The following is a 461-nucleotide window of genomic DNA, read 5'->3' as shown; positions in this document are numbered from 1 at the left end:
TCCAGCTTGGGCAGCCACAACTGTCCCAGAGCACCTGGAATGTGATTTTACAGTCCTTATCCCTTCAAACGTTGGGATACAACACGGTAACTCATCACTAAGACACATCACTAATTAATAATCATAATTAAGAGATTGAAGACGGGTGGGGTCAGGCTCTGCTCCCAGGGAAAAAGGGGCAGGACAAGAGGAAACAACCTCAAGCTGTGCCAGGGGAGGCTCAGGTCGGACAGCAGGAGGAATTTCTCCACGAAAGGACTGTCAGGCCCTGGAACTGCGCAGGGGGTGGAGGAGCCAAGAGAGGGGTGAGCTCGCCCCTCACGGAGCTCCTTCCCTCAAGGAAAGACGTTGGCACCGCCCCATTCCCTCCCGCGAGAGCGTCGCGCTCTCGCGAGAACATACCGAACTCTCGCGAGGCGTCGCCGCGGCCCCCGAGCCTTCCTCCTCCTCCTCCTCCTCTT

Source organism: Acanthisitta chloris, unplaced genomic scaffold, assembly GCF_000695815.1.
Source record: "Acanthisitta chloris isolate BGI_N310 unplaced genomic scaffold, ASM69581v1 scaffold37795, whole genome shotgun sequence".
Taxonomy (NCBI): domain Eukaryota; kingdom Metazoa; phylum Chordata; class Aves; order Passeriformes; family Acanthisittidae; genus Acanthisitta; species Acanthisitta chloris.
Note: the sequence above shows the minus strand (reverse complement) of the source record.